Source organism: Panthera pardus, unplaced genomic scaffold (genome assembly GCF_024362965.1).
Source record: "Panthera pardus isolate Hobbes unplaced genomic scaffold, ASM2436296v1 HiC_scaffold_8, whole genome shotgun sequence".
Taxonomy (NCBI): domain Eukaryota; kingdom Metazoa; phylum Chordata; class Mammalia; order Carnivora; family Felidae; genus Panthera; species Panthera pardus.
Window position 1 is genome coordinate 144,733,424 of NW_026527013.1, and position 9,674 is coordinate 144,743,097.

The window sequence follows — 9,674 nt, forward strand, 5'->3', positions numbered from 1 at the left end:
TTTTAATTTTTTAATATGTTTATTTATTTTTGAGAGAGAGGAGAGACCGAGCAGGAGCGAGGGAGGGGCAGAGAGAGATGGAGACAGAATCTGAAGCAAGCTCTAGACTCTGAGCTGTCAGCACAGAGCCCAAAGATGAAACTCAGGGACTGCCAGATCATGACCTGAACGGAAGTCTGATGCTTAAGGGACTGAGCCATCCAGGTGCCCCCAAGTCCTAGATCTTAAAGGGCCGTTAGCAAAAGTTTAGAAGCTTATAGTGCAGCTCAGTGTTCTTAGCTAGATTCATTTCTCAGTGTCTCTGGTTCTCAGTCTCTCTAGCTTTCTTTCTCTTTGGCCCGATGCTGGGAGGGAAAATGCCCCCGTTTTTAAAAAGTGTTCTCGTTTTTAGTTCATGTTTTAATTTAATTTGCTCCCTGAATTTCTGTTTCTAATAACTTTAGTCTCAAACAAGGGGTGGGGTTAACACCAGTATCTTAGAATAGCTATCAAATCTAGGCCTCAAAGGTGGGTGAATGGAAGAAAATTTTTACGGCAGCAAAATTCAGGCCAGATGGGCAGATGTGGAGGGAACCGCCTGAAGGATGGTGAAAATCTGGCTGGGGTCGACCTGGCAAGAAAGGTACTGCTAGGTTTTATGGGCCTCAAACCCTGAAATTTAATCAAGGACTTGAGTCCAAGAGTGCAAATTTTGCAGAATGTTCAATGAAATTCTGATTCCCTCTGAATTTGTTTCCTATTGCTGCTGTAACAAATTGCTACAAATTTAAAACAACACAAATTTGTTATCTTATAGTTCTGGAAGTCAGAACTCTGAAATGGGTCTCACCGGGCTAAAATCAAGGTGTGATCAGAGCCGAGTTCCATCTGAGGGCTCTAGAGGATCCATTTTCCAACTTCTAGAGACTACTTGTTTGCTTGGTCCCTGTTTCCATCTTCAGAATACATCAATCTCTACTTCTGTGGTCACATCTACTTTTTCTCTGACTCTCCTATGTCCCTCGTATAGGACTCTTGTGATTATATTGAGCCCACCCACGTTATCTAGAATAATCTTCCAATTTTAAGAGTCTTAATTTAACCACATCTGGAAGGTCCCCTTTACCCTGTAAGATAATAAACACACAGGTTCCAGGAATTAAGACATGGATATTTTGGGGTGACCATTATTCAGCCTACTATACCCTCTTCCCACTCTCATGTATGATTTAAGGTGGGGGAAAGGTAGGAATGAGCTATTGTTAGCTACTGGCAAAAGCTTGAGGTGGGTGTTGTCTGGCCTTCATTCGAGAAATTACCTAACACTTATTGAGTGCTTACGGTATGACAGACACATATTTATGACACAGTTTAATATGTAGGTCCTTTAATATGCTATTTTCTGACATGCCCTCATCCTAAAGAACAGATATGTTAATAGGGTCAGGGACCAGTTTCAAAAAGGGGACACAGAAAGCTTCTTCTACCAGAAGAGTTCCCCTGGGCCATTACTCTAAAGAGGTCAGAAACATTTTGTAAACTGCACCCTCTCCCCACAAAATAAAAGAGTAATTAGATATTCCAGATTGCCGTGGATAAAATACTTAGAGGAGGGAATAAAGTGAGGAATAGCGATGCTCTAGAATTTAGATTGGAAGTTAGCCTCTAGAGTCTTCTCACTACCATGCCAGGAATTTAGTAAATCAATCAGGTGAATGCAATAGCATAGAGACTCCAGAAACATTTTCAACCATCAGTACTCACTGACTAATAAACACAGTGATGAAAGGAAGGGGTAATCACTAACAATGTTAGGACAAATGGATTACAGTATAAGAAGCAACTGAGATTCACCTGTCATATACACTGGATTGCATTCTAGGGGGTAAAATAATTATTTTCAAGAAAAACAAAAAAAATTAAAATTGGAATATCATATTGATCCTAGCTGTAGGGATCTATAGTGGACAGCTTTTCAGTGTATCTGCCCAACTCACGATAATTCTTCCTTCTTTGGAAACAGACTCCCTACCCCTCAAGCCATAGGGGTGAATCTTTTTTTTTTTTTTTTAACATTTATTTATTTTGAGAGACAGTGCAAGCAGGTGAGGGGCAGAGAGAGAGAGACCTACAGAATCTGAAGCAGGCTCCAGACCCTGAACACAGAGCCTGACGTGGGGCTTGAACCCACCAACTGCGAGATCGTGACCTGAGTCAAAGTCTGACATTTACCCGACAGAGCCACCCAGGAACCCCTAGGGGTGAGTCTTAAGGAGCCATATTTATACTGTAAGACATGGTCTCCTAGATAGAGCTAACTGGATCAGTCTTGGGCACTGTATTATCTTCCTAGGCCTACTGTAACAAAGTACCACAAACTGGGTGGCTTAAAACAACAGATACTTATCGTCTCACAGTTCTGGAGGCCAGAAGTTCAAAATCAAGGTGTCGGTAGGGCCATGCTCCTGGTGCCTGTAGGGGAGGATCCTTTCTTGACTCTTCCAGCTTCTGGTTAAGCCTCCAAAGCTTACCCTTAGTTGGCATTCCTTGGTTTACGGCAGTTTAACTGCGACCTCTTCTTCTCTCTTCACGTGGCAATCTGTCTGTGTCCCAATTCCCTCTTATAAAGACACCAATCATATTGGAATAAGGGCCCATCCTATTCCAGTATGACCTCATCTTAACTAATTACATCTGCAATGACCTTATTCCCAAATAAAGTCACATTCTGAGGTACTGAGAGGGTTGGGGTTCAATATATATACATTTAGAGAGGAGCAATGAGAAACTGTATTCATCCAATAGCAGGTACCTAGCCCAAACTGTGTCAGAGTTCCTTCCCTTCAAAACTGAGAATGAGATTCTAGTCTCAGCCTGGGCTGACTGGTCTGGTGAAGAAAGAGAAGCAAAGGGAAACTGAGGCTCAGGCTTCTTATACTTTATGGACTAAGTAGCAGAGAAAGTATTTACAGAAAGAGCAGAATGAAACAGATGGGGAGTGGGGAAGCAGAGAAAAAAGGGGCAGAGGAAGGATGCTCCCGGTGGCCGCTTTCGCTATGATCCTATAACCTTTCTGCAGCTCCGCGGCTGTCCTGCTTTGGGTTCCCTGAGACACTGTAGGCTTCCCGAGAAGCCTGGTTGGTTCGCCCTAAGGAAGCTCAACTTGGTTTCTGTTGCTTACAAGCAAAGCTAATAGAAAAGCTATAATCAGATGAAGATACCCTATTGGTTTTCCTCGCTGCTAGAACAATGTACCACAATCTTAGTGCGTAAAACAACACAAACTTATTATCATCCAGCTCTGTAAATCAGAAATCTGACATACATGGGTCTCACTGGGCCAACACCAAAGTGTTGGCAGGACTGCATTCCTTTCTGGAGGTTCCAGGGGAGAATCTCTTTCCTTGACTTTTCCAGCTTCTTGAAGCCCCTTCTTCCACCTTTAAAGTCAGCAACACTATTTCTCTGGTTCTCTACAGTTGGAAAAATTTTCTTCCTTTTAAGGACTCAAGTGATTGGATTGGACCCACCTGCGTAACCCAAGCTAATCTCCCCACTTCAAAGTCCTTAACCTTAATCACATCCATCTGCAAAGTCCCTTTTGCCAGGCGAGGCGTCATATTCACAAGTTTAGGGATTAGAATGTTAACATTTTTAGGTCCCATTATTTTGCCTTCCACAGATGCATACCAAAAGGTATTGTGACCATTTGTAATAAGATAGCCGGCTAACGGGCCTCTTGGGTGGTTCAGTGGGTTGAGCATCCCGCTCTTGGTTTCAGCTTGGGTCATGATCTCAAGATTTGTGGGGTCAGGCTCTGCACTCACAATCAGTGGGGAGCCTGCTTGGGATTCTCTCTCCTCTCTCTCTGCCCCTTCCCCCTGCACATGGGCTCCCTCTCTCTCTCCAAATAAATAAACCTTAAAAAAAAAAAAAAGAAGGCTGAGAGTTTAATGGCCTTTCTTTGTACTGTTTCTTTCTCTTGTAAAAAATTTTCATTTTATTTGAACAACTCATTCTGAAGCTTTGGCCTCCTAAAGCTCTTTTTGAGGAACACGGGGTCAACTCTGTCAGCTTCAAGGACCTTTATTTAGCTGCCTTCTCATAGCTGAAGGTTTAACTATACCGGAAAGACACTAAAGGAGGACATATTCCCAAAAGGCCTGATTGGAGCCAGGAAGGAATAAACAGAGTGGAGTCAAATTGCTTATTCCCCATTAGAGAATTGCATGTATTAAAATATTATTGCTTAAAAAAAAGGAAATTGAAATTTCTCTGAACAGAGAGTTTGGGGTGGATACCTTGATAAAGGTGATTCTGGCAGGAGGCTGTAAAGGCCAATTTATTTAGAGACACAATAAATGAAATGTACACCTACAGGAAGGCAGGTAAACTCACGCAGTCAACAAAGACAAATGTGCCAAAGTACCATTCTAGGACGGGGTTACAGTGGAGAACACAAGGTCCTGCCTTCCTAATTCTACTGAAGGAGATTTATACAAAATGTTCTATCTTGTATCTTACATATAGTATAATACCGGGAAGAGATATAGGCTATGAAGAAATATAAAGCAGGACATAAGGGTAGAGAGGGACAGAAGAGTGCTCTTTTGGGTGAGGCAGTTTTAAAATGCCTTAAATTGAAAAAGTACATTTTATTTTGAAATAATTAGAGAACCACAGGAGGTTGCAAAGAAAGGTGCAGAGAAGTCTCACGTGCTTTTCCCTAATCTCCCCCAATGTTACCATTTTCTGCAATATTAGTCTAGTATCAAAACCAAGAAAGTGACATTAGTGCAATCCATAGAGCTTATTCAGATTTCACCTGTTATACATGTGCTTATTTGAGTATGTGTGCATAATTCTAGGTAATTTTAACATACGTGTAGTCTTGTGTCATCATCACTACGATCAAGGTACTGACCTACATATATGAATTATGCTCAATAAAACTATTACAAAGAAATAATTGTGCCATCATTACAAGACATATCAGTGTTACCTCTCTGTAGCCACACTGATCCCTCCTCACCATCACTCACCCCTCGCAACCACTAATCTGGTCTCCATCTCTATAATTATGTTATTTCATGAATGCTACATAAATGGAATCATGCACTAGGTATCCTTTTGAAACTGTTTTTTTTTTTTTTTCTTCACCCAGTATACCTCCCTTGAGATACATCCGAGTGACCTGTATCAATAGTTCTTTCCTTTTCATTGCTGAGTAGTAGTCCACGGTATGGATGTACCACCGTTTGTTTAACCATTCACCCATTAAAAGATGTTTGGTTAATTTCCAGTTTGGGGCTATTACAAATAAAACTGCTATGAACATTTGTGTACAAGTTTCTGTGTGAAAATAAGTCTTTGTTTCTCTCGGCTAAATGCCTAGGAGTGTATGGTGCCATTGTATGGTGAGTGTATGTATGGTCTTTCCAGAAACTGACAGAAGCTGTATCGTTTTACGTTCCCCTGCAATGCATGAGTGATCCAGTTTCTGCACAGCCTTGCCAACATTTGGTGCTAATCACTGTTTTTCATTTTAGCCATTTTGATAAGTATGTTGTGATCACTCATTGTGACTTAATTTGCATTTCTCTAGCGACTAATGATGTTGAGTATCTTTTCATGTACTTATTTGCCACCATTATATTCTCTTTGGTGAAGTGACCGTGCACGTCTTGCCCATTTTCTAAATGGATTATTTGGTTTTTTAATGCTGAGTATGGAGAATTTTTTAAATATATTCTAGACATTAGACCTTTGTCAGATATGTGATTTGCAGTTATTTTCTCCCGGTCTGTAATTTGTCTTTTCATTTTCTTAACAGTGTCTTCTGCAGCACAAAGTTTTAAATTCTGATGAGGTCCAACTTATCAATCTCTTCTCTTATTAGTTATTGGTCATTCTTTTGGTGTTAAGTCTAAGAACTCTACCCAGTCATGCGTCCTGAAAACGTGCTTCTATGTTATTTCCTAGAAGTTTTATAGTTTTATGCTTATATTTTAGTCCGTGACTCCTTTTGAATTAATTTTTGTATAAGGTGTGAAGTGTACATTGACTTTCATATTCTTTCTTATGGATGTCTAATTGCTTGGGTACCATTTATTGAAAATCCTCCACTGAATTTCTTTGCTACCTTAACAAAAATTAATTGAGCATATTTGTAGGCTTGTTTCTGAGATCTCTGTCTGTTCCATTGGTGTATGTGTCTATCTTTCCACCAATATCACACTGTTGTGATTACTGTAGTCCTATAGTAAACCATCAAGAAATGATTTCTCCCACTTCATTCTTTGTTTTCCAAAAATTGTTTTGGCTAATCTAGAGTCTTTCACTTTCCACATAAATTTTAGAATAAGTTTGTCTATGTCTAATACAGAAACTCACTGAGATTTTGATTAAAATTATGTTAAACCTAGGGACGCCTGGGTGGCTCAGTCAGTTGAGCATCCGATTTCGGCTCAGGTTATGATCTCATGGTTCTTCGAGCCCCATGTCAGGTTCTGTGCTAACAGCTCAGAGCCTGGAGCCTGCTTCAGATTCTGTGTCTCCCTCTCTCTCTGCCCCTCCCCGACTTGTGCTCTCTCTCTCTCTCTCTCTCTCAAAAATAAACATTAAAAAAATTTTTTTTAATTATGTTAAACCTAGAGGTTTAGGGCATCGGTGTAGGGGAAATTGACATCTTTACTACGTTGAAACTTCCCATCCCTAAAACATGTGTCTCTCCAAGAATTTAGGCTTTTATTTCTTTCATCAGCATTTTATAATTTTCATCATACAGATCATGTACCTACTTTTGTTAGATTTATACTTGAGTCTTTTATTTTCTTTGGAGCAACTTATAAGAATGCCTTCTTCCTGGGAATATTTGAAGAGAGACCCGAGTGAAGCAGGAACATGGAGTGAGCATGAGTGCAAAGATCCCGAGGCAGGTGTTTGCTTGGTGTGTGTTTGAGATGGGGTGAGCTAGAAAGAGTAGCAGCAAATGAGATCCAGGTTGTCACGATGTCGACAGGACCTTGGTGAAGTCATGATGAGACTGTGGAATTTTACTCTAAATGTGATGAGACGCCATCAGAGAGTTTTGAGCACAGAGATGATACGGCCTGATTTACATTTTAGAAGGACAGTCCTGGCACTTGACTGGAAAATAGGATGTAGGAAGGTAAGGGGAAGTAGGGAGCTGTATTAGGAAGCTCTTGGAGTGGCCCAGGTGACATTGGCTGATAGCTCAGGCCAGGTTGGCAGCTGTGGAGGTGATGAGGAATAGCTGGAGTCTAGACATATTTTTAAGGTGTAGATGAGAGGACTGGGGGTGAGATGTCAGAGAAAGGCTTGAGAATGACTCTCAAGCTCTTGGCCAGTGCAGCTGGGCAAATGGTGGTACCATGTACTGAGAAGAGGAAAACTTCATTCTTTAGCATAAAAACAAAATCATTTTCCAGAAAAGACCTAAAACCTGATATCACAGTGTAGAGTCCCAAACCAGCCACAGTTTTGCAATGTTGGCTACTAGTTGGACTTTTAGAAACTACTGACAAGGCCCCATAGGAAGGATGTTGGCAATGAAAGAAGGGAAATGAAACCAATAGCTATTAAGCATGTAAGGACCAAGATTTGCCATGTTACTTCATATTAATCCTTATTAATTCCCTTATAGCTAAGTAGTAATGTGCTTTTTTCCTCTTTTCTTTTTTCTTTCTTTTCTTTGGTTTTTTTTCTTTTTTTCTTTTAGAGAGAGAGAGCACGAGTGGGGGAGAGGGGCGGAGGGAGAAGGAGAGAGAGAATCCCAAGCAGGCTCCATGCTGGACATGGCCTCAACCCGGGGCTCAATCCCATGACCCTGGGATCATGACCTGAGCTGAAATCAAGAGTCGGAGGCCCAACCGACTGAACCACCCAGGCGCCCTTCTTTTCCTTTTTTTAATTGCTCTAAAATAAGGACATATAGTTTTCATTTTCGGTGGCATTAAATATATTTACAATGTTGTGTTACCATCACCACTATCTACATCCTAAACTTTTGCATCAGCCCCAACAAAAATTCTGTACCCATTAAACAATAACTTCCCTTTCCTGCCTCTCCAGTCCCTAGTAAACCATATTCTATTTTCTGTCTCTATGAATTTGCCTATTCTGGCCGGGGGTTGGGGGGGGGGGTTCATATAAGCGGAGTTATTCACTCTTTGTCCTTTTGTGTCTGGCTTATTTCACGCAGCATAACGTTTTCAAGTTTCATCCATGTTATACCACATCTCAAAATTTTATTCATTTTTATAGCAGAATAATATTCCGTTGTGTGTATATACCACATTTTGTTTATCCATTCACCTGTTACCGGACACTTGGGTTGTTTCCACATTTTGGCTGTTGTGAATAGTGCTGCTGTGAATATTCATGTACAAGTATCTGTCTGCCTTCTGCTGTCGGTTCTTTTGGACATATACCTAGAAGTGGAATTGCTGGGTCATATGGCAATTCTATGTTTAGCCTTTGAGAAACCATGAAACTTTTCCACAGCAGCCAAACCATTTTCTGTTCCCACCAACAACGCACAAGGGTTCCCATGTCTCCCTGTTCTTGCCAACACTTGTTATCTTCTATGTGTGTATGTGTGTTCTAAAAACCATCCTAGTATAGTAGCTGTGAGGTAATATCTCATTGTGGTTTTGCATTTCTCTAATTACTCATGATGTTGAGCATCTATCCATGTGCTTTTTGGCCATCTATAGATCTTCTCTGGAGAAATGTCTATTCAAGTCTTTGCCCTTTTAAACTTGGGTTGCTTTGTTGTTGTTGTTGAGATTTAGGAGTGCTTTATATATCCTGGATATTAGTTCCTTATTAGATACATTATTTGCAAATATTTTCTCCCATCCTATGGGTTGGATTTTGCTTTCCTGATAGTATCCCTTAATGCACAAAAGTTCTTCATTTTGATGAAGTCCAATTTATCTATGTTTTCTTTTATTGGCTGTGCTGTTGGTCATACTCATGAAACTGGCACCAAATCCAATGTCATGCAGATTTTCTCCAATACCTTTTTCCTGAGAATTTTATAGTTTTGGCTCTTAAATTTAGGCTTTGATCCATTTTGAGTTCATTTTTATAAATTGTGTATGGTAAGTATACAACTTCTTTTTTTTTTTTTTTTGCATATAAATATCCAGTTTTCTCATTACTGATTATTGATAAAACTGTCCTTTCCCCTTTGAATATTTTTGTCATCCTTGTAGAAAATCAATTGGTCATATATGTGAGGGTTTGTTTTTAGGCTCTCTATTCTATTCTGTTGGCTGTCTTTATGCCAATACCATACTGTTTTAATTACTGCAGCTTTGTCGTAAGTTTCAAAGTTGGGAAGTGTAAGTCTTCCAATTTTATTAATCCTTTTCAAGATTGTTTTGAGGCCCTTGAAATCCTGTATGTGTTTGAAGGGCCTATTCAGAGGCCCTTGAAATCCTGTATGTGTTTGAAGATTGGCTTTTCTATTTCTGTGAAAAAGACTGTTAGAATTTTGATAGGGATTGCATTGAATCTGTAGATTGCTTTGGGTGCTATTGACATCTTAACATTAAGTCTTCCTGTCCATGAACACTGAATGTCTTTCCATTTATCTAGGTCTTCTTTAATTTCTTCAAGCAATGTTGTGTAGTTTTCAGTGTACAAGTCTCTTACCTCCTTGGTTA